At 43.7% G+C, this 25,209-nt stretch overlaps 1 pseudogene; it reads left to right on the top strand.

The window, feature by feature from the left end:
* Positions 1-1,666: 1,666 nt before the first annotated feature.
* Positions 1,667-3,924, top strand: LOC120362555 (protein SET pseudogene; annotated as a pseudogene).
* Positions 3,925-25,209: the final 21,285 nt, after the last annotated feature.

Raw genomic sequence — 25,209 nt, 5'->3', positions numbered from 1 at the left:
TCAAGACCTTGTCTACAAGCCAATCTACTTAGCCAGCCATGTTGTGTGTAATTGTAGTCTCAGCTACTTGGGAGGCTGACACAGGAGGGTCTCTTGAGCCCAAGAGGTCAAAGCTACAGTGAGCAATAATCAAGCCACTGCACTCCAGCCTGGGTGACAGAATGAGAACTGTCTCAAAAAAAAAAAAAAAAAAAAGGCCAGGCATGGTGGCGCATGCCTGTAATCCCAGCACTTTGGGAGACTGAGGCAGGCAGATCACCTGAGGTCAGGAGTTCAAGACCAGCCTAACCAACATGGAGAAATCCCCTCTCTATAAAAAATAAATTAATTAATTAAAGGAGAATATATGTATATATATGTGTGTGTGTGTGTGTGTGTGTGTGTGTATATATATATATATATATATATATATATATATATATGAATGACTGATTCCTACTTAGCAGCGAGACAAGTGAGTTTTTGTTTTTGTTTTTTTAAGGTGGGTTTTCACCATGATGGCCCGGCTGGTCTTGAACTCCTGATCTCAGGTGATCCACCCACCTCGGCCTCCAAAAGTGTTGGGATTACAGGCATGAGCCACTGCACCCGGCCGACAAGTGAATTTTATTTGTTATACTTTTCTAAGTTTTTTACTTTATTTTAAAATTTTCATAGCTACTAATATTTCTTTCTATGGGAGAATATTGGTGTAGGCCAGGCATGTGGCTCATACCTGTAATCCCAACACTGGGAAGCCTAGGCCAGAGGATTGCTTGAGCCTAGGAGTTTGAGACGAGACCAGCTTGGGCAATATGGTGAGACTCTGTCTCTACAAAAAAAATAGTAATACAAAAAGTAGCCATGCATGGTGGTGCACATCTGTGGTCCTAGCTACTAGGGAGGCTGAGGTGGAAGGATCGCTTGAGCTCAGGCATTTGAGACCATAGGGAGTCAAGATTGTGCCACTGGACTCCAGCTTGGGCTACAGAGTGAGACCTGAAAAGAAAGAAAAGAAAGAAAGAGGGAAGGGAAGGGAAGGGGAAGGGAGGGGAAGGGAAGGGAGGGGAGGGGAGGAAAAGGGAAGGGAAGGGAAGGGACTATTGGTACAATGGTGAAAATAGAATTTGTGATAATACTTTTTAAAATTCATAGACAGGCTTATTTTCCATCCCATCTTCATTTGTATTCTGTCTTTTGCAGATGAAGAAATTAAGGTTCAGGGTGACATAGCCAGTTGAGGGCAAAGTACAGACTAGACGCCAGACCTCTACACTGGAGGGAGAGATTGAGCTCCGAAGGGAGGCTGGACTAGTGACTTCTAAGCACCTTCCAGCCTGAGGTTCTCTTTCTGCTGCTGAGCTGGTTTCACCCCCTGTATTCACTGCCCTCTCAAGGTAAGAGAACCTCAGAAATCCATGAAGTGTTTCTGCCCCAGGTACTTCACTGAACTCTAGTTTTCTTTTTCTAACTTGGAAATAGGGCTACAACTCTGACTCTGTGTTTCCAGATTCTGTTTCAATGCAGACAATTAGATGGTAAATAATTCAAGAGAACGGAAACTGGCAAAGTGGTGTGTGATGTCCAAATAGCTATCTTGTTTACTCTCTGGTGTAAACTTCAGGCTCCTCTGCAACTCCAGAGCTCCAGGAGTAAGTGAAATGTACAAAGACAGGAATCTCCTCTTTTTCCCTTTCCACCATTTAAAAATATTGTTTGGGGGTGGGAATGCAGTTTACTTTAATCAAAGATTAAAGTGAGACAGGTTGGCCTCAGATGACAGATTCAGGCAACTTCTTAGGCATGTCTGAAGTTCCTCCCACGGTGGAGTACAGTGATCAGAATCCAGAGGCATTAGTTTCTTCTTAGGCTGAGGATTCATGATCCAAAGTTGTGGTCTCAGAAATATCACCATTCATCCCTTTCTCTTCCTTCTGTGTAATGAGGGAGACACATCTCACCAGACCCTTTTAAACCTGCCCCACCATTAAAGAAGTGGTCTTAGTTAAAACTCGTTGAATTACAGGTAACATAAACCACCTCCACCTTGCCTAAGAAGAAAAGGATAATGTATTATATGGACAAAGGGGTGTCTTATAAAGCCCGAGGGCAAAGAAAATAGAGATGGTCCAGCCTCTCAAGAAACTGGAGCTAGAGGCATCATGTCACAGGACTTTAAAATATATTACAAGGCTATAGTAACCAAAACAGCATGGTGTTGGTATAAAAATAACATACAGACCAATGGAACAGACAAGAGAACACAGTCAACTGATCTTCAACAAAGGTGCCAAGAGCTTACACTGGAGAAAGGACACCCACTTCCATAAAGGGTGCTGGGAAAATTGGATAGCCACATGAAGAAGAATGAAACTGGATCCTTCTTTCTCACCATATGCAAAAATAATTTCAAAATGGATTAAAGACTGAAACATAAGATCTAAAACTATAAAAATATTAGGAAAAAGTCTCCTGGACATTGGCCCAGGCAAAGAAGTTATGACTAAGACTTCAAAAGCACAGACAACAAAAACAAAAATAAACAAATGGGACTATATTAAACTAAAAATCTCCTGAACAGCAAAGGAAACAATCAACAGAGTGAAGAGACAACTTGTTGAAAGGGAGAAAACATTTGCAAGCTATTCATTCAACAAGCAACTAAGATCCAGAATATAAAAGGAACTCAAAAATCTCAAAAAGGAAAAAACAAATAATCCCATTAAAAAGTGGGCAAAGGACATTCATAGACATTTCTTAAAAGAAGACACGGAGAACATTCTGCCTGCTTTCAGATGCGCGAAGAGACTTGTTCCCTGGTTCTCGGACTTCCTCAGGAGCATGGCCCGCAAATGCCAGTCCCCACTCCCACCTCAAAAGAAGAAACCAAGACTACCTCCTGCTCTGGGACCGGAGGGGACATCAGCCTCTGCAGCCTTGCCAAAGAAGGGAGAAAATGAACAGCAAGAAGCAATTGAACACACTGATGAAGTACAAAATGAAATAGACTTAATGAACAAACCAGTGAAGAGATTTTGAAAAAAAACAGAAATATGACAAACTCTGCCAACTCTTTTTTCAGAAGAGGTCAGAACTGATTGCCAAAATCCCAAATTTCTGGGTAACAACATTTGTCAACCATCCACAGGTGTCTGCACTGCTTGGGGAGGAGGACAAAGAGGCACTGAGTTATTTGACCAGAGTTGCGGTGACAGAATTTGAAAATATTAAATCAGGTTACAGAATAAATTTTTATTTTGATGAAAATCCTTCCTTTGAAAATAAATTTCTCTCCAAAGAATTTCGTCTGAGTGAGAGTGGTGATCCATCTTCAAAATCCACCAAAATCAAATGGAAATCTGGAAAGGATTTGACAAAATGTTCAAGTCGAACACAGAATAAAGCCAACAGGAAGAGGCAGCATGAGGAACCAGAGAGCTTCTTTACCTGGTTTACTAACCATTCTGATGCAGGTGCTGATGAGTTAGGAGAGGTCATCAAAGATGATATTTGGCCAAACCCATTCCAATACTACTTAGTTCCCAATATGGATGATGAAGAAGGAGAAAGAGAAGATGAGGAGGAGGAGGAGGAGGAAGGATTAGAAGATATTGATGAAGAAGGGGATGAGGATGAAGGTGAAGAAGATGAAGATGATGATGAAGGGGATGAAGGAGAAGATGACTAATAGAACACTGATGGATTCCAACCTTCCTTTTTAAAATTTTCTCCAGTCCCTGGGAGCAAGTTACAGTCTTTTGTTTGTTTGTTTGTTTCCCTCTTGTGCTCGATCACCCTGTTCTTGAGGTCTCTTTTCCCTACACCATGGTTCTCAACTTATTTTGGGGGAAATACCTTAAGCAGAATACAATGGGAAAAGAGTCTCTACCCCTTTCTGTTTAAAATTCATTTTTATCCCTTCCTGTCTGAACAAAAACTGTATGGAATCAACACCACTGAGCTTTGTGGGAAAAAAGAAAAACTTGCTCTCTTTGCTCTGCTAGAAGCTGGAGGGTGCTAGGCCCCTGTGTAATAATGCATAGAATTCTAGCTTTTCCCCTCCTTTCTCTGTGTATTGGGCTCAGAGAGTACACTGTGTCTCTATATGAATATGGACAGTTAGCATTTACCAATATGGATCTGTGTACTTTCTCTTGGTCAAAAAAAGAAAAAAAAATTTTTTTTAATAAGGTTATAGAAGGTCAGCAAAGGGTGGGTTTGAGATGCTCGTGTGGGTTAAGTGGTCATTTTGGCAACATGGCTTCTCCTTTGGCATGTTTAATTGTGATATTTGACAGACATCCTTGCAGTTTAAGATGACACTTTTAAAATGAATTATCTCCTAATGATGACTTGAGCCCTGCCACTCAATGGGAGAATCGGCAGAAGCTGTAGGATCTTTTTTTTTTTTTTTTTTTGAGACAGAGTTTCACTCTTGTTACCCAGGCTGGAGTGCAATGGCGCGATCTCGGCTCACCGCAACCTCCGCCTCCTGGGTTCAGGCAATTCTCCTGCCTCAGCCTCCTGAGTAGCTGGGATTACAGGCACGCGCCACCATGCCCAGCTAATTTTTGTATTTTTAGTAGAGACGAGGTTTCACCATGTTGACCAGGATGGTCTTGATCTCTTGACCTCATGATCCACCCGCCTCGGCCTCCCAAAGTGCTGGGATTACAGGCTTGAGCCATCGCGCCCGGCCTTTTTGTATCTTCAGTAGAGACGGTATTTCACCATGTTGGCCAGGTTGGTCCTGAACTCCTGATCTTGGGTGATCTACCTGCCTTGGCCGTGCAGGGATTACAGATGTGAGCCACTGCACCTGGTGGGAGATTTCTTAAAAAACTAAAAGTAGAATTACCATTTGATCCAGTGACCCTACTACTGGGTATCTACCCAATGGAAAAGAAATTAATATATCAAAGGGGTATCTGCAAACTTGCATGTTTATTGCAGCACTAGGCACAATAGCTAAGATATGGAATCAACCTATGTGTTCATCAATGGACAAATAAATGAAGAAAATGTGGTACATATACACAATGGAATACTATTTAGCCACAAAAAGAATGAAATTATGAGGCCGGGCGCGGTGGCTCAAGCCTGTAATCCCAGCACTTTGGGAGGCCGAGGCGGGTGGATCACGAGGTCGAGAGATCGAGACCATCCTGGTCAACATGGTGAAACCCCGTCTCTACTAAAAATACAAAAAAACTAGCTGGGCATGGTGGCGCGTGCCTGTAATCCCAGCTACTCAGGAGGCTGAGGCAGGAGAATTGCCTGAGCCCAGGAGGCGGAGGTTGCGGTGAGCCGAGATCGCGCCATTGCACTCCAGCCTGGGTAACGAGCGAAACTCCGTCTCAAAAAAAAAAAAAAAAAAAGAATGAAATTATGTCATTTGCAGCAACATGGATGGAACTAGAGTTTATTCTTTTAAGTGAAAAAAGCCAGACACAGAAAGACAAATACTGTATGTTCTCACTTATATGTAGGAGCTAAAAAACAGTTGAACATGGGCCGGGCACGGTGGCTCATGCCTGTAATCCCAGCACTCTGGGAGGCTGAGGCGGGTGAATCCCAAAGTTAAGTGCTCAAGAACATCTTGGCCAACTCGGTGAAACCGTCTCCACTGAAAATACAAAACAAGTAGCTGGGCATAGTGGCACGTGCCTGTAGTCCCAGTTACTTGGGAGGCTGAGGCAGGAGAATCACTTGAACCTGGAGGCGGAGGTTGCAATGAGCCGAGATTGCAGCACTGCCCTCCAGCCTGGCAACAGAGCAAAGCAAGACTCTGTCTCAAAAAAAAAAAAAAAAAGGAACACATGGAGCTAGAGAATAGAAAAACAGATAATGGAGATGGAAGGGACAGTGGTGGGGGGCAGGCAGATAAAGAGAAGTGTGTTAAAACATACAAACATACAGTAAGATAAAAGGAATAAATTCAATATTCCACAGCAGAGTAGGATGACTATACTTAATAAAAATGTGTTGTACTCACATGGTGGATGCCCTGAATGCCCTTTCCTGATCACTGTGTATTATATACATATAACAGATTTTCTCATGTACTCCATAGATATACACAAATTTTATTTATTTTTTATTTTTTATTTTTTTTATTTTTTATTTTTTTGAGACGGAGTTTCGCTCTTGTTACCCAGGCTGGAGTGCAATGGCGCGATCTCAGCTCACCGCAACCTCCGCCTCCTGGGTTCAAGCAATTCTCCTGCCTCAGCCTCCTGAGTAGCTGGGATTACAGGCACGTGCCACCATGCCCAGCTAATTTTTTGTATCTTTAGTAGAGACGGGGTTTCACCATGTTGACCAGGATGGTCTTGATCTCTCAACCTTGTGATCCACCCGCCTCGGCCTCCAAAAGTGCTGGGATTACAGGCTTGAGCCACCGCGCCCGGCCTATTTTTTATTTTTTATAGAGATGAGGTTTCATGATGTTGATCAGGCTGGTCTTGAACTCCTGACCTCGTAATCCACCCGCCTCGGCCTCCCAAACTTCTGGGATTACAGGCATGAGCCACCGCACCCGGCCACAAATAAATTTTTTTTAAGAAAAGAAACCGGAACTAGCTCAGGCAGAGAAGAGAAGCGTGTGGCTCGGGTAACCACACCAGGAGCAAGTGACTGGAATCAGGGACTCCAGCATCTCCTGTGTGCTCCCCATGTCTCTCCTTTCCATGGAAGGGCTTCATTTCCTCCAGCTGGAGACTGGCCTCTTCCATGAGCATGGACCATAGCCAGTGGAAACTTCCAGACTTATTCTCACAGCTTTGTCACACTTTCCATCCACTGCAAAAATAAAAAGGCTTATGGTCCCCAGTTTCAATGCAAAAAGACTCTGACTGGTCTGCTTGGGCCACCTGTCCTCACTATAGGGGAGGTGTGGAGCAGGGGCCATGGTAAGCTCTGGGTTGATTCAGCTGTGTATACCTGGGTACCTCACCATGGTTAAATGTTGAAAGGATTTTGGAGGGCTTCCTCTTTTGGATAGGATGTATATGCAGCAGCAATCCAACTTCTGCTGAAACAACTAGAAAAAGCAGTAAGTTACAAAAATCGCCTTTTTAAGACATTGCAGAGTTGTGCCATCGATGAGGACTAATGAACTGAAATTCTGGAGAGGAAAGACGCTTTTTTTTTTTTTGAGATGGAGCTTTGCTCTTGTTGCCCAGGCTGGAGTGTAATGGCACGATCTAGGCTCACTGCAACCTCTGCCTCCCAGTTTCAAGCAATTCTCCTGCCTCAGACTCCCGAGTAGCTGGGATTGCAGGCATGTGCCATAGCACCCAGCTAACTTTGTATTTTTAGTAGAGATGGGTTTTCACCATGTTGGTCAGGCTGGTCTTGAACTCCTGACCTCAGCTGATCCACCCACCTCAGCCTCCCAAAGTGCTGGGATTATAGGCATGAGCCATTGCGCCTGGCCAGAAAGAGCCCTTTCTAAATGTACTGATTGTCCCTGACCATTTTCTTCCCCTGGGGTTATTTGCCAAATCTATGCACAGCCCAAGGATAGGGCTTGCCCCAGACATGGGGCCTCTACTGGGGCAAAGAGAAACTGGTAGAGTTTTTGATGATCAATGTGATCTGGTGTGATGTTAGAATCTAGAGCTAAGCTGAAGCTCCTAAGAACAGAGATGAATCTTCCATAGGCTTTCAGGGATGAGAAGACAGAGACATGCCAATGAGAAGCTTGAGTGGGCTCCATCCAAGGAACGGGGATGACCCAGAGGTGGACTGGGACTAAGACTGCAATCCAGCCTCAACCCAGCTGAATTCTTGACTAGATTGAGGTGATCAGTCCCTCACCCCATCTGCTAACAGAAAGAAAAGAAATTAATCACTGGAGGAAAATAACATCATCTGCTGCCTCTGTTCTCGTTTATATAATGATAAGGCATCCAAAGAGCAGGAGAATGTGATTGATAAGAAAAAAACCAGGGGCTGGGTATGGTGGTTTATGCCTGTAATCCCAGCACTTCGGGAGGCCGAGCGGGTGGATAACCCGAGGTTAAGAGTTATTTCAACAACATGGAGAAACTCCGTCTCTACTAAAAGTACAAAAATTAGCCAGGTGTGGTGGCAGGTGTTTGTAATCCCAGCTACTCAGGAGGCTGAGGCAGGAGAATTGCTTGAACCCGGGAGGTAGAGGTTGCAGTGAGCCTAGATCGTGCCACTGCACTCCAGCCTGGGTGACAAGAACAAAACTCCATCTCAAAAAAAAAAAAAAAGAAAGAAAGAAGCAAGCAAGCAAGCAGCTTGGGTGCAATGGCTCACGCCTGTAATCCCAGCACTTTGGGAGGCTGGGGTGGGTGGATCTCTTGAGCTCAGGAGTTTGAGACCAGCCTGGACAACATGGCAAAATCCCATCTCTACTAAAAATACAAAAATTAGCCAGATGTGGTGGCATGTGCCTATAGTCCCAGCTACTTGGGAGGCTGAGGTAGGAGAATAACTTGAGCCCAGGAGGCAGAGGTTTCAGTGAATAGAGATTGTACCACTACACTCCAGCCTGGGTGATAGAGTGAGACCCTGTCTCAAAAAAAAAAAGTTAAAAAATTACCTGGGCATGGTCACATGTACCTGTAGTCCCAGCTACTTGGGAGGTTAGGGAGGGAGGATTGTTTAAGCCCAGGAGGTCAAGGTTGCATTGAGTCATGATTGCACCACCACACTCCAGCTTGGGCAACAGCACAAGACCCTGTCTCAAAAAAAAAAAAAAAAAAAAAAGGCAGGCAATAGAAGCAAACCCACAAATAAATGATTCTGATATTTGAGTTAGCAGACAAGGACTTTATAATAAGTAGTATAAACATGGTAAATAGAAGAAAATAATACAATAGATGAAAAATAAGAATTTCAACAGAGAATTTGAATATATAAAAAAAGAATCAAATGGGCATTCTAGAACTGAAAAATACAGTATCTGTAATTAAGAACTCATTACGTAGCCGGGTGCGATGGCTCAAGCCTGTAATCCCAGCACTTTGGGAGGCCGAGGCGGGTGGATCACGAGGTCAAGAGATCGAGACCATCCTGGTCAACATGGTGAAACCCCGTCTCTACTAAAAATACAATTAATTAGCTGGGCATGGTGGCGCGTGCCTGTAATCCCAGCTACTCAGGAGGCTGAGGCAGGAGAATTGCCTGAACCCAGGAGGCGGAGGTTGCTGTGAGCCGAGATCGCGCCATTGCACTCCAGCCTGGGTAACAAGAGCGAAACTCCATCTCAAAAATAAATAAATAAATAAATAAATAAATAAATAAATAAATAAAAAGAACTCATTACGTGAACTATTTCCATAGCTGTTGGTAAATACCTACTGGCCCAAGACTCCTAAGTTCCCTGTCATCTCCTGGTCATCCTGGACCTCCTTGGGACACCTTGGGCTTCCCCATGCTCCTACAACTAAGAGTTAATGGCTAGCCCAGCCAAGGGCATTCAGGAGCCTGCTTTGACACTGCTGCAAGTGTTCCTTGTGATTGGTTGGTGTCTGTACTTGCCTGTGCTTTCCCATTTTTAAACTATTTTTATGTCATTTCCAATGAACTGACTGATAGAGATGAGGTCTTACTGTGTTGCCCAGGCTGGTCTCACACTCCTGGGCTCAAGTGATTGTCCTGCCTTGGCCTCCTGAACAGCTGGGACTTGATGTTGTATCTTGGTACTGTCATTGGAAGTCCCTATTACAACCAAATAATTGAAATTGGGTAGAAAGAATTCCCCGAAGAGGTCAATATCAGAATAAGAGACATGGTAGGACACAGAAAGGATTTGTTCACTTATGATGCCCACTGAGAAAGCCAGACAGAAGACTGAAGCCTGCTGTTTGTGAGTTGAGCTTCTTTTGTTTCCTCACCACTGTATTTGAAGAGACTTGAGTGAGCCAGAGGGAAACAGATTTAGTGAGGCTAGATAACTTTGCTGTGTGGCGTGGTCTTTGGAATCTGATCAATGTGTAACCCCCAAACAAGTTCTTTTCATGAAATACTCAGGACAACTTTGACGACTTGAGTTTCTCAAAGGCAAAATAATACAGTGTGGACTAACTGCCTCTCAGAATATAGGTTAAAAGGGTAGATTTTAGAGATGGTTAGTTCTGGGTTCAGACTCCATATCTGCCATTAACTGGTTGTGTGACCTTGGGCAAATCACTCTGCCCCTCTGAACTGCTCATATGTATCTCGAAGGTTTGCAGCCAACACTGTCGGTTAACTACCTAATGGGTTCCTACCCTTTTCTTTGTTGAAAAGATTTCTTTTTTTTTTTTCAAAGTGTTTTCTCTCTTTCTCTCTCAACTCAGGGGTGAATTATGCTTGGTGGAGGCCCATTGCAATAATCCCACTTTTGGGTCAATGGTTGGATTAAGCATGCCTGTTTGACCCAGTTCTGGCCACTGAGATGAGAGCAGTGATCAATTAGAGGCTTCTTGGAAAGCTTTTCTTATACTTAAAAAAGATACAAGGAAGAGATCATCCCTCTGCTGAATACTGTCATGTCCAGATGAGATGCCTGGAAGTGTAACAGCCATTTTGTGGTCATGAGGGGAGCCAGGCTGAAGATCCAAGCCAACTAAGGATGGCAAAGTGAAAAGATGGCAAAAAACTGGGTCCCTGATGACATCAAGCTTCTAATTTAACCAACCCTAAAGCTACTCCTGCTAGGGATTTATTATTACATAGAAAAATAACTCATTGGCCGGGTGCTGTGGCTCACGCCTGTAATCCCAGCACTTTGGGAGGCTGAGGCGGGTGGATCACGAGGTCAAGAGATCCAGACCATCCTGGTCAACATGTTGAAACCCCGTCTCTACTAAAAAAAAATACAAAAAATTAGCTGGGTATGGTGACGCGTGCCTGTAATCCCAGCTACTCAGGAGGCTGAGGCAGGAGAATTGCCTGAACCCAGGAGGCGGAGGTTGCGGTGAGCCGAGATCGCGCCATTGCACTCCAGCCTGGGCAACAAGAGCGAAACTCTGTCTCAAAAAAAAAAAAAAAAGGAAAAATAAAAATAAAAATAACTAACTCATTTCCTCATGTTTAAGCTATTTTGAGTTGGGATTTCTCTTATGTGGAGTCAAAAGCATCCTAACAAATCCAGAGTTGTTTATGAGGATTTGAGTCAATAAAATGATTTGTGTAAAGCACTTAACACCATTCCTGATGTAAAAGGTGCTCAAAAAGTAAGTATTATTATCATCATCATCATTTTTTCCCTCATTTTTATTTCCCCTTGTTGCCTCAGTTCTGGCTCTAGGCAGAGGATAACGAGCCTGGGATTTAAAGACGTGATGACAGGGATGGTGGAGTCAGACGGAAAGGGATGAATTTAGGTGCGTAGGCTCTTCATCCAGAGCACCTTTAAGCAGTAATTTTAGTTAGGGTTTTTCATCTGCGTGTGGATGCTGGCAATAGAAACTGACTTAGGTTAGCTTGAATGAGCAAAAAGCCATTTTTTTTTTAAGGGTATGGAGTGTGCCACATAATTGAAGGAAGAGATGAACAGTGAAGATTTAGGCAAGGAAGGAATTAAGTTTCCAAAATTCCCAGCCTCTGAATATATCTCTCTGTTTGGAGCTCTCAGATAAGGAAATTTGGGAAAGGTGTCTGCACCGTGCTAATCCAGCTTTGGCCAAGGAGCAGGGGCATACAGATGGGGTCATTGCAAGGGACCATCCTTGGCCAATAGGACCTTTCTGAGAGAAGGAAGAATCCAATATATATCTCTTGCTCCCAGCTGCTCTTCCGAAACTGCAGGTTTACTCCAACTTTACACAAAGAGCAGCAGCCCCAAGGCAAATTCTGGACATGCTCAGAATTCAATAATGCCAAAGATGGTCTGTTTTCCATGGTGACTGGGAAAGGAAAAGAAAAACCTGGGCAAAGGACTAGGCTGGACCATGAAGTCTAACCAGATCTCCTCACTCGGGCCGTCCAAACACTCACTTGGAATGTCCAAGCCAGAAGGACCAACACTGCCGTGGCGTTTGCAAAAGTGCAAATATTGTCCCGTGTAACAAATGTGTACGTGCTTAAAAGCTGTAAATCAAGTTATGCCTAGCTCTATCCGACATTCCTAACCAGACTTTTCCCTCCCACAAAGCTCACTTCTTTGAGTCTTGGAAGCTAAAGGAGCCAGGTTCTCTCTGCGTCACTCCTTCCATCTGGATGCCTGAGTTGTCATACCCTGGTTATGCTGGGACAGGGCAGGGCAGTGCAAAAGCTGGCCTCAGGCCCAGGACTCTTGGGTGGCGATTGGATCCACCCAATCTTGGGTTAGGGACTGACTCAGTCAAGCTTTCTTTTTTGCCAGGGTGGGTGGGTTCCTTCCTCACCCCTTACTTTCCCAATTTAAGATCTCCAGGTATTTTTACATGCCTCCCCAAACTACACTACCCTAACTGAAGAGCAGGGAGTGGGGAAGAGAAGATTGGCAGGAAAGAAGTTATGAAGAATCGGCCGGGCGCGGTGGCTCAAGCCTGTAATCCCAGCACTTTGGGAGGCCGAGGCGGGTGGATCACAAGGTCAAGAGATCAAGACCATCCTGGTCAACATGGTGAAACCCCGTCTCTACTAAAAATACAAAAAATTAGCTGGGCATGGTGGCGCGTGCCTGTAATCCCAGCTACTCGGGAGGCTGAGGCAGGAGAATTGCCTGAACCCAGGAGGCGGAGGTTGCGGTGAGCCGAGATCGAGCCATTGCACTCCAGCCTGGGTAACAAGAGCGAAACTCCGTCTCAAAAAAAAAAAAAAAAAAAAAAAGTTATGAAGAATCAGTTCTGTCGAGACTTGCACTCGGGTTGATTTGAAGGAATAACTTTAAATTGAAGCAACCACTCTTTCCCTGATTTCCCAGGACAGAGCTGTGATTCTGTCCCCCTACTCCCCACCCCAACCCCACTCACTGACAGCCTCCGGCCTCCTCCTTTAGCCTGAGGGGATGAGTTGGGTTAACACACTCCCCCATCCTCCTGCCTTTCAGAAAACTTTCCTGTAAGACCCAAGAAGAAAAAACCTTTGTGTCTCAATGTGTATACTATATGAGGCCAAGGGCAGGCACTCTTTGCCTGATCTGAGGGCACGACTAAGAAGGACCTTAGAGATTATCTCACAAGTTGAGTTCACAGGAAGTAAGAACCTATCAAACACCGCTGGAGCTTGGTCAAGAGGGCTCAGGAGCAGATTAAGAGACTCCTACAGTCCCACTGGCCAATGGTAGAAGAATCAATGAGGATTATAACTTCATTGAACTGAAACTCATTAAATATATTAAACCCATGAATTTTTAATGATACTTAGAAAAAGAAGTCCTCATTTGTCGTCTTTCGAAGGATGCTAGGAAATCAACCTCTTATTTTGAAACTGATAAGGAAGGAAAAGAAACAGCATTTGATGCTGCCTTTTCTTTTTCAACTGTGTGTCATGATAACCAAGTAATTGATAAGAAGATGATTTCCTTTATAGAAACATTCTAGCTAATAAATGAAGAAATGAAGCTAAAAAATGTTAGCATATCAACATTTTGCACATTGGAATTTCGCAACTCTTAATGAAATAATGGAGCTAGGTAATGATCATCAATAGCTGCTAACATCAAAAAAAGATAACAGGGCATTATGTGCCTCCTGATGGAAACACAAAGAGTGGGGCTGGGGGCCTGGGCTGGGCTCATGCCTGTAATCCCAGTGCTTTGGGATGCCAAGATGGGCAGATCACCTGAGGTCAGGAGTTTGAGACCAGCCAGGCCACCATGGTGAAACCCTGTCACTAAAAAAAAAAAAAAAAAAAAAAGCTGGGCCGGGTGCAGTGGCTGATATCTGTAATCCCAGGACTTTGGGAGGCTAAGGCAGGTGGATCACTTGAGGTCAGGAGTTTGAGACCAGCCTGGTCAACATGGTGAAACCCCATCTCTACTAATAATACAAAAATTAGCCGGGCATGGTGACGCATGCTTATAATCCCAGCTATTCAGGAAGCTGAGGCTGGAGAATCACTTGAACCTGGGTGGGAGAGGTTGCAGTGAGCCAAAATTGCGCCACTGCATTCCAGCCTGGGTGACAGAGTGAGACTTCATCTCAAAAGAAAAAAAAGTCTTTATGACGCAATCAGTGAAATTTTAACACAGAATTAAAATTAAATGATATTTAAGGAGGCTGGACGTGGTGGGTCATGCTTGTAATCCCAGCACTTTGAGAGGCAGAGGCAGGATGATCACTTGAGCCCAGGAATTCAAGACCAGCCTGGGCAACAAAGTGAGACCCTCCTTCTCTACAAAAAAATAGGAAAAAAAAAAAAAAAAAGAACAGGGTCATGGTGGCATGTACCTTTAGGCTGAGCTGGGAGGATCGCTTGAACCCACAAGGTTGAGGCTGCAGTGAACCATGACCATGCCACTATACTCCAGCCTGGGTGACAGAGCCAGGCCTTGTCTCAAAAAAAATCGTAATGATAAAAAAAAAAGATATTTAAGGAAGTATTATTAACTTTTTAGGTCTGATAATGATTTTGTGGCTATATTTACATAGTACTTATTCAGTTATAGATTGAAATATTTGTGGGTGAAATTATATGATTTCTGGTACTTGCTTTATTTTTTTTTTTTTTTTTTTTTTTTTTTTTTTTTTTTTTTTGAGACGGAGTTTCGCTCTTGTTACCCAGGCTGGAGTGCAATGGTACTTGCTTTAAAATAATCTTTGGGACATTTAGAGGTCAGCTGATGAGAGCATAGAAAAGCTAGGCTAGCCTTGAGGGATGGTTCTTGGGGCTGGGTAATGGGTGCATGGGAGGCTACTGTGTCCTTTTTGTGTGTGTATTTGGAACATAATGAGCACATCATGGGTGTGTGTGCTAAGAAGGCATGGTGCTGGGTGCTAACAATTCTGAAATGTTGCATCACCATCCCTGCTCTAGAGTGATGTCAGTCTGGTTCCCAAACTCTTCTCACTGAGTACCTCTTTTATTTTTGTTTTCCCTCATGAGTCCTCTGTTTGGGAGATTCTCATCACCTAATAAATGTATGTATGTATTTATTTATAAGGTAAAGTTTCACTCTGTTGCCCAGGCTGGAGTGCAGTGGTGTGATCTCGGCTCACTGCAACCTCTGCCTCCCAGGTTCAAGCAATTCTCATGCCTCAGCCTCTCCAGTAGCTGGGATTACAGACACACACAGCCATGCCTGGCTAACTTTTGTATGTTTAGTAGAGATAGGTTTCACCATGCTGGTCAGGCTGGTCTCAAACTCCTGGCCTCAAGTGATCTGCCCTCCTCGGCCTCCCAAAGTGCTGAGATTACAGAAGTGAGTCACCACGCCCGGCCTATGCATTTATTATGTAATAATTTTAAAGTACTCTTTGTGGTGTGTCCAAACATTTCTTCTTTTGTAAAGTCTTAAGGGAAGATTGGGAACCCCAAAGTCACCCAACCTTTTAATTTTACAGAGACAGAAAATGAGGCCTAGACAGGGAGATTGCCCAGGCCACATGCACTGGCAGAGGTGAGACTGAAGTCCACTTCTAGAGCTCAGTCTCTGGTTGCCCAATGCACCACCACTGGCTGAGAACAGATGGTATTTTGGAGTGTGTAGCCAATCTAGTTTACATAGTAGAAACAGTCACTACATTAGCCTGTCACCTTCTCTTTAAAAACTAATCAATGCCAATGTCTTTTCTTTTTAAATTTTTTTCTTAATTATTTGTGTGTGTGTGTGTGTGTGTGTGTGTGTGTGTGTGTGTGTGTTTGTAGAGACAGGATTTCACTTTGCTGAGTAGGCTGTTCTCAAACTCCTGTGCTCAAGCAATCCTCCCACCATGGCCTCCCAAAATGCTGGGATTACAGGTGTGAGCCACCGGGCCCAGCCCAACTTTTCTTCATAGATTTTCTTTACTTGCCACCTTCTGAGACTGTCCCAAAGCTGTCTGACACATTGCCAGTTGTTTAAATTTTACCTGTATGACAGGTTGCTGAGTACTTATTTTCTTTACTCCTCTGTAGTGAAGAAGAGAGCTAGAAAAGAAGTCAAGAACAGTCAACTACTGGTTATCCCAGAGCAGGGTGGCCAATTTTCCATCAATCATGCTGAAAACAAAACAAATGCAACCACATGATAGGGGTAGAAGAGCAATCATTACATTGCCACACTGGGTAACATATATATATATATATATTTTTTATTTAAGATTGGTGAAGTGCAGTAGTGAGAAGCTGAAGAAGAAGCAGAACAAGCAGTTTGGTCTGTAACTGACCAAACAATCAACTGAGATACTCACTGCCTTCGGACCAGCCCACACTGGGTAGCTTTGATGTTAGTACGTCCATCATTTCACCAGTCCCGCAGGATGTGCAGGTTGGTTTACTGAGAGTTCTCTATGTCTGAGTGTTTATTACTTTATTTTGGATGCTTACCACAAGCACTTTTACTGAAATGTTTCCAGTGGTAAGTGCACCTCATCAATGTTTCACTTGCAACCTCCTCTTGCTTGGAACAATTTTCCTGTCCAAATGGTAGAACCGTGTCCTCCTTCCCAGCCTCTCATCAAGCTGACAATGGAGTGTGAGCAACCAACCTCACTTGCCAACATTCTCACATGCGAGATTGAAATCTTTAAAAGCCCTTTTGGATGGTACTGTGGTCAACTCTGGTCTCTGTGGGGAATTATTTGGTTTCCTTCCTGAATTTCTATCAGGGAGAAAAAGAAGCTTGATCTGCTCATAGCAAGAACAAGAAGTGACTTTCACAGCACTGATTGGAATAGAAAACCAGCATCAGATCCACCTCCAAAAAAGCTTTCACTTGAAAAAAGATGCAGTTTCAGTTATTTGCTCCAATTTTTACCAAAAAGCTCTTGGAAAATCCAGAATTACTTATATAAATTAATAAAAGAAGAATCAAGAACTATAACTAGAGCTTAGTTTTGTCATTGCTACACTCAAGGGTCACCTGAAATGTGAATTGCAACATCTCAGTTTCTGAGCAGTAACTCTCAGCACCGTGACAGTCCCTCAGGACAGGATTCTCCACCATGCCCCAGCCTGCCCACTTGGCCTCAAGTCTTTTTTCTGATATTCCTTGGATACCTACCAAACCAACCTACTTGTTACCCTGCTTTCCTGATTTCAGTGCTCGATTTTCTATCTAGAAACTCAAGTCCAATAACTACAACTACGTATTATATAAGCTTTGCAAACTAGGCACAGAAGAGATCTCCCCTCAATTGGATAAAGACTATCTGGCACCGGGCGCGGTGGCTCACGCCTGTAATCCCAGCACTTTGGGAGGCTGAGGCGGGTGGATCACGAGGTCAAGAGATCGAGACCATCCTGGTCAACAAGGTGAAACCCCGTCTCTACTAAAAATACAAAAAATTTGCTGGGCATGGTGGCGTGTGCCTGTAATCCCAGCTACTCAGGAGGCTGCGGCAGGAGAATTGCCTGAACTCAGGAGGCGGAGGTTGCGGTGAGCCGGGATCGCGCCATTGCACTCCAGCCTGGGTAATAAGAGCGAAACTCCGTCTCAAAAAAAAAAAAAAAAGACTATTTGGCACAAAACCTAGAAAAGAAACCATAATGAATGGCAAAAGATTAAAGGTATTTCCATCAAAGCTGGAACAAGATAGACATCTATCTATTACTGTAGTGGAGATCTTTACTATTACAACAGGTAAGAAATCAAAATCATTCATATAGGTGAGAGGGAAAGAAAGCTTTCTGGTTTTTATCTGCCCTCACTGCCGACTGCTTCCCTCCCAACCTGGATTTTTACCTTTCCGTCTGTGGCAAGGAGCAGATGAAAAATGGCCCGTATTTTAAGATGCCTAAGTGATGAGAAAATGAGGATTTACCGATTTTACTGTTACCATGTTGACCATTTTCTTCCATCTATCTGCAGCCAAGGTAAAAGGCAGAACAGAAGGGGAAAATTTTTTTTAGATAATCTTACTGATTAGAGTTTCCATGCTATAAAGAAAGATAAGGGGAAAGAAAATAAGCAAGAAAGAATTAACTGAGCAAGAAAGACACATAAAAGAGAAAGGGAGATGGATATGTGGTGGATACATGAATGAGTAGTAAGGAGTAGAGCGGAGAGGTAGGTGGAAAATGAGAATGAGAAAATGGGAAGAAAAATAGGAAATCACCTAGAAGCTTATCATGACTGAAAAAGTGTGGAGGTAGGCTGGGCACAGTGTCTCACACCTGTAATCCTAGCACTTTGGGAGGCCTAGGTGGGTGGATCACCTGAGGTCAGAAGTTTGAGACCAGCCTGCCCAACATGGTGAAAACCTAACTCTACTAAAAATATAAAAATTAGCTGGGCATGGTGGTGGATGCCTGTAATCCCAACTACTCAGAAGGCTGAGGCAGGAGAATTGCTTGAACCCCTCTGCTTGGAGGCAGAGGTTGCAGTGAGCTGAGACTGTGCCATTGTACTCCAGCCTGGGTAATAAGAGCAAAACTCCATCTAAAAAAAACAAAACAAAACAAAAAAACATGTGGAGGTGTCTGAGACAAAGCTGGGGGTTAACAGGAGGTTTTGTTTTGTTTTGTTTTTTAACAGTCTCACTCATGAGGTTTTACCATGTTGGCCAGGCTGGTCTCGAGCTCCTGACCTCAGGTGATCTGCCTGCCTCAGCCTCCCAAAGTGCTGGGATTACAGGTGTGAGCCATCGCTCCCAGCTAACAGGAAGATTTGACTGGGAAAAATGGAGCTTGTGGGGACATGGAGAACCACTTAGGTCAGAGGTAAAGTTTGGGGAAGCTCTGAGTCCTTAAAGATGTGTCAGGCACTCTGCTAAAAGTGGTTTGCATTTATTGTCTTATTTAACTCTTAGAATAACTCTGTAATGTGGATGCCATTATTTTTCCCATTGTACAGAAGAAGAAACTGAGGTTCGAGATAGTAAGCATTTTGCCTATGATCAGTCTTCCAACAAGGAGTGGAGCTGAGAGTCAGCTTTGCTTGGATCTGCTGACTCTAGAGCTATGGCTGGGTAATCTCAGCTTCCCTCGTCCAGATTCTTGTCTCGCCTGACCCAGTTTCTCCTCTAAGATAGGGTGTATTCAGGGTAATATGGGAGGGATTGGTATGCATTTTATGAGTAGGTGAAAACTTATGGATGCCAATGGGTACAACATCCATGTCAAGTGAGGAACCTTTGGAGGAGCTGAAGTTGATTAGTCTGGATGAGAAAGGTGGGACATTGGATAGCTGAAGCACTGAATAGAAAAAGCGGTCATCTGCTGGATTGTTCCAGAAAGGAGATCAGTTGATGCAAATAACAGGGAAGTGGATTACAATTCAGTCTTGGGACAGACCCTCAATTAAGGTTTTCTGAAAATGGATGAGCTGCTACATGCTGTAGAAGCTCCCCATCACTGAAAGTGTCCAAACCAAGGTTCCATCATTCATTCATTCATTCATTCATTCATTCCTCCAATTTTTTGTGGAAGATCCATAATATGTCATCTCTGTTCTAGGGACTGGGGTACAAAAGGCAACAAGACAAACGTACTTACTACTTCCTAGAGACTTAATTTTAGTGGGAAAAACAGACAACAAACAAGGATGGAGACAAATAATTATACAAATTACTTGTAAACCATGAGTTGTTCTATCAAGAAAACCAACAAGGGTCCGAGATAAGAAATAAGGGAGGAACTGCAGTTGATCCTGTTGGTTGATGCTCTGCTGAGGTTTACTTGAATCGCTTTTGCAGTTTTGATGTGCTGGTCCTCCAGCTTCTGTGTGCTTTAATTTTAAGGACTGGCACATATAACTTTGTTCCAAGCCCTTCAGCTACCAGAGTTCTTTGCTTACATGCACAGAAAGACTTTTTAACCGAGCACTCAGCTAGTCAGGTGAGGGTACAAAAGCCCAGCCCCATTATCTTTAGGAGTAACAAGTTCTGACTGCAATTTATTCCCCAGTTTTCCTGAGGAATCAGGCTGAGGCTGGGTCTGGGCCTGAAATCCAGGCTTCCAGGCTTTTCCTTGCCTGACGTCTTCCACTTCCCTGTCCAGCGTTCCCTATTTTCTTACTAGCTTCTGCCTGGGGCACCTTTTTAAATAAAACAGTTGCTCATGAATTTCTGTGTCAGGGTCTGCTTCTGGGAACCCAGCTCAGGACAGAGAGAGAGAGAGTCATAATCTGATTTACATTTTTAGAAGGTACCTTGGTTCCTGGGGGAAGAATAGGCAGTAGGTCTGTTAGGGGCTGGTCGCCTAGGTAACGGGTGAAGGAGGCTTACTCTAGGAGAGTGCCAACAGATGTGGTGCTAGCAGGAAAGGAGAGATCTAAGATATTTTTTGAAGATAGAAACGACAAGGTCTGCTTGGGAGTGACTGAAGGAAACGGAGGAATCCAGGATATCTCCTAGATTAGATGAGGACCTGTAGAGGTATTTTGCACAGAAATCCCCTCATTGGGTGGAAAGTAGAACTAGGTGATTTCAAAGGCCATGTATTCATTTGAAAATCCATCTGCAATGGCTGGACTCTGTAAGCGAACAAAAGGTAGGAGCTAGAGATTATTACACATGAGAACAAACATAAAACACAGAGGACATATGTATAGACTGGCAGATCATTTGCAAAACTCATTAAAGTTGCCCAAATACCTTTTTCTTTTTTTTTTTTTTTTTTTTTGAGACGGAGTTTCGCCCTTGTTACCCAGGCTGGAGTGCAATGGCACGATCTCGGCTCACTACAACCTCCGCCTCCTGGGCTCAGGCAATTCTCCTGCCTCAGCCTCCTGAGTAGCTGGGATTACAGGCACGTGCCACCATGCCCAGCTAATTTTTTGCACTTTTAGTAGAGACGGGGTTTCACCATGTTGACCAGGATGGTCTCGATCTCTCGACCTCGTGATCCACCCGCCTCAGCCTCCCAAAGTGCTGGGATTACAGGCTTGAGCCACCGCGCCCGGCTCCAAATACCTTTTTCTATTTTTTTTTTTTTTTAATATAAAGATGGAGTTTCACCATAATGGCCAGGCTGGTCATGAACTCCTGACCTCAGGTGATCCACCCACCTCAGCCTCCCAAAGTGCTAGGATTACAGGCGTGAGCCACTGCACCCAGTCACCCAAATACCTTTTGAGTTGTCTAATGGGGTGTTTCTATTTCCTGCTCCTGCAATGCCCCACCCACTTGAATCCAGGCCATGCCTGCCTTGGTGAAATGTTCTGGGCCTTTCTCTAGGTGGGAGTGTCAGTGTGAGAATCATGCTGATCTTCTTGGCTTGGCTATCTTATGCTCTTGGTGCCTTTTTTTTTTTTTTTTTTTTTCCCAGACGAAGTCTTACTCTTGTCGCCAGGCTGGAGTGCAGTGGCTCACTGCAACCTTGGCCTCCCGGGTTCAAGCAATTCTCCTGCCTCAGCCTCCCAAGTAGCTGAAATTACAGGTGCCTGCCACCACGCCCAGGTAATTTTTGTATTTTTAGTAGAAACGGGGTTTCACCATGTTGGCCCGCTGGTCTACCTTTCTTTTTAAAGGAACAGGTGCTAAGCTTTATTATCACTATCATCATTATTATTGCTAGCATTTACCAAGCACTCACTAAGTGTCAGGTACTTTGCATATATAATCTCACTAAACCGGCCAGGCGTGGTGGCTCATGCCTGTAACCCAAGCACTTTGGAGGCCAAGGCGGCAGATCACCTGAGGTTGGGAGTTGTAGATCAACCTGATCAACATAGTGAAACCCTGTCTTAAAAAAAAAAAAAAAAAAAAAAAAAACCTCACTAAACCTTCACAGTAACTTTTTTTTTTTAAGACAGAGTCTTGCTCTGTCACCCAGGCTAGAGTGCAATGGCACAATCTCGGCTCACTGCAGCCTCTGCCTCCCAGGTTCAAGCAATTTTTCTGCCTCAGCCTCCTGAGTAGCTGGGATTACAGGCGTGTGCCACCACCCCCAGCTAATTTTTGTATTTTTAGTAGAGACGGGGTTTCACCTTGTTGGTCAGGCTAGTCTTGAACTCCTGACCTCATGATCCACCTGCCTCAGCCTCCCAAAGTGCTGGGATTACAGACATGAGCCACCACATTTGGCCACATAACTCTTATATTCCCCTTCTGGGATTGAGCCATGGTGGCTTAGCCATTTGCCTAAAGCCAATTAGCCAGAGAATGGTTGAGTGGGGTTTTGAACCAGAAGTCCCATACTAGATCCCAAGTTCTCAAGCAGTGTGATAAACTGGCTAAAAAGAGTAAATGTTTCCAGAGGAGCCTGTGAACTTCCTCCATCTACCCAAAACCCCAGCCCCTTCATGACTGCTGGGCTGCAGGGCAGCAGTGCTGGCTCTCACTTTCCCACCCTCCAGATTCTCTGAGCAGACACGCCCACTGCCCTCTGTCCCCACCCAGTCTGTCATCCCAGTTCTTCATAGCACCTGTCTTCCTCTGTTCTACAAAACAGGGGGACCCTCTGACCACTCTGGTGTCTTTCTTAGTTCCTAGTGCACAGTACGAGCTCTTAAGGAGTCAGTACCCTGTGTGGCTTGAGAATTTCCTTAGAGATGACTCCAAAGTGACTTGTTTCGGGGCAATTTGGATCGATTCCACCGTGTTCATCAATACCTGCTTCATGTGTTTGGCAATGAAGGGAGAAGTAGTTGACAATGTCCTTGACTGCTGAGAACTCACACTTAATGTCAAATATGTCATACAAGTACCACATATCTAGACAGATATTTCTAATAGCCTTATATCTCCATGTTATGTACAAACTTTTGTGTGTGTGTGTGCTGCAAAGAAAAATTAGTACTGGGACAAAGGATCTCTCAGCAAAGCAATTATTTTTACTTCCTACAGAAAGGGTACTCCCACTAGCAATCTTGCCACGAGAGTACAATGAACAAGGAAAACAGACATATTTATTTCTTATGCATTTGGGGTTGTCCTTACTGCTGTGTCTGATTTCTGTTGGCTGGAGCCAGACCTCACAATCTAAACTAGTAACTTGAGACTTTTCTAAACAGGTAAAAGCAATGGAGAGCTGGGACATGCCTGTGAGCACATCCAGTGCAGATATCTTGGTTAAAGTACAAGGACACAGAATGTACTATGTGCCTGTAAGCATGTCTAACGGCTACGTAGGATAGGGTTTTTAGCAAAAAGGCAAGAAGGCTTTTGAAAAAAGTGTTTAAAACAAACTATTATTTCTAACACTTATGAATTTTTCTTAAACAAGGAAGAAAACTTTGAAGAGGAACTTTTCTACTTCCCACACCCCAGTTCTCTGGAGACTTCAAGGGCCTTTTCTAGTTTAAGTGGGGATCCTCAAAGCTAGGAAAACTTCCTGCCATACATGAAAGCCTAATAGTCTGAAAGTAAAGGATTGGTTAGCTCACTAATTTAATCCACATCATGAAACATTCTTGTAGACCTTTAAAAAAAAAAAAGAAAAATCCTGAGGCTGGGCGCAGTGGCTCATGCCTGTAATCTCAGCACTTTGGGAGGCTGAGGCGGGTGGATCACCTGAGGTCAGGAGTTCAAGACCAGCCTGGCCAACATGGTGAAACCCTGTCTTTAAAAAAAAGGCTGGGGGCAGTGGCTCACGCCTGTAATCCTAGCACTTTGGGAGGCCGAGGTGGATGGATCACCTGAGGTCAAGAGTTCAAGACCAGCCTGGCCATTATGGTGAAACTTCATCTCTAAAAAAAGAAAGAAAAATCCTGAATTACATAGTTTCATACTATGTTGTGAAGCAGGAAAACAAAACATAATGCAATATTTTGTACACTACTGTCCCATGTACATGAAAAAAATAAATCGTGTATATGGTTAATAGTGATTATCTTGAAATAGTGATGTTTCTGACGATTTTTGCTTTCTTCATTGTGGTTGGCTTTAAATTTTTGATTTAAAAAATAAATTATTCAGGAGCCTATCTGAAAAGACACACTGCATGACTCCAAGTATACGACTTTCTAGAAAAGGCAAAGCTGCAGACAGTGGAAAGATCAGTGGTTTCCAGGTGTTTGGCTGGAGGGAGGGATGAATAGGTGGAGCACGGAGAATTTTTAGGGCAGTGAAACTACTATGTATGACACTCCTGTGTCAGATCTCTGTCATTAAACATTGTCAAAACCCATAGAATGTATACCACAGAGTGAACCCTAATGAAAACTGTGGACTTTAGCTAATATTAAGGTATCAGTATCGGCTCATCAGTTGTAACAAATGATCCACAGTAATGCAAGATGGTAATAACGGAGGAAACTGTGGTGTGGGAATTTAAGAAGAAACTCCTTGTACTTTCCGCTCGACTTTTCTGTAAACCTAAAACTTCTCTAAAAAAATGAATACTACTAATTTAAAAAATAATAATGTCTTCTATATTTCAAACATGCAGAAAAATACAGCCTATAAAGAACACACATTTATTCATCACAGATTTAATATGTTTTAAGATTTTGCTATATTTGTTTTAAATCTTTTTAAAAGAAATAAGCTGGGTGCGGTGGCTCACGCCTGCCATCCCTGCACTTTAGGAGCCCAGGGTTGGGGATCTCCTGAGTTTGGGAGTTTGAACCTAGCCTGGGCAACATGGTGGAACCCTGTCTCTACAAAAAAATACAAAAATTAGCCTGGCGTGGTGGTGTATGCCTGTAATCTAGCTACTCAGGAAGCAGAGGTGGGAGGATGGCTTGAGACTGAGAGGCGGAAGTTGCAGTGAGCCGAGATCGTGCCACTGCACTCCAGCCTGGGAGACAAGGCCAGACCTTGTTTCAAGAAAACCCAAAAAACAAAAACCAAATTACAGAAGCAATGAAAGCTCCTTTATGCCCCTCCTTAATTTCAACCTTTTTCCTCCTTCGCTGGAGAAAAGTCTTTCTGTACATTTTCTATGCTTTTTATATGTAAGTCAACATAAACAATGTATAATATTGTTTCAGATTTTTTTTTTTTTTTGAGACAGAGTTGCCCTGCTGTCCAGGCTGGAATACAGTGGCATGATCATGGCTCACTGCAGCCTCTGTCTCTCAGGCTAAAGCAATCCTCTCACCTCAGCCTCTGGAGTAGCTGGGACTATACCAACTAATTTTTGTATTTTTGTAAAGGCAGAGTTTCTCCATGTTGTCCAGACTGATCTCAAACTCCTGGGCTCAAGCAATCCACAGGCCTTGGCCTTGAAAAGTTCTGTGGGTGTGAGCCACTGCTTCTGGCCTTAGAGCTTTTAATTTCTCAAAAATGGCACTGAATTATATATTAATACCTGGCTCTG

The sequence above is a fragment of the Saimiri boliviensis genome, chromosome 12 (genome assembly GCF_048565385.1).
Source record: "Saimiri boliviensis isolate mSaiBol1 chromosome 12, mSaiBol1.pri, whole genome shotgun sequence".
Taxonomy (NCBI): Eukaryota; Metazoa; Chordata; class Mammalia; order Primates; family Cebidae; genus Saimiri; species Saimiri boliviensis.
The sequence above is the reverse complement of the archived record's forward strand: the minus strand, read 5'-3'. Positions and strand labels throughout refer to the sequence as shown.